Genomic DNA, 301 nt, shown 5'->3' on the forward strand with positions numbered 1-301 from the left:
CCTGAATTGGTTGGGAACAACTTTGTCAATAGTCCTCTAATGTGTGATAAATATAAAATACATTGCAACGTTTGTTTTAACTAAAATAAAAGGTTTGATGTGAATTATACAATAAATATTATACACTGTCCTTCTGTAAAGAAAAGTCTCTGTTCTTTCTAAATTAAAGCTTGGCTCAGCATCCACTCTCATGTGTCTGTGTGTTCATCATTGTGGAGCCATGGTAACAAATATCATGTCTGCATTAATACACTGAAACACTTGTGACGCTCAGGATAAAGACCTGGTGTCACACTGAAGG

The sequence above is a fragment of the Seriola lalandi genome, unplaced genomic scaffold, assembly GCF_002814215.2.
Source record: "Seriola lalandi dorsalis isolate HSWRI2012SDOR001 ecotype SW California unplaced genomic scaffold, Sedor1 jcf7180002050475, whole genome shotgun sequence".
In the NCBI taxonomy this organism is placed as follows: Eukaryota; Metazoa; Chordata; class Actinopteri; order Carangiformes; family Carangidae; genus Seriola; species Seriola lalandi.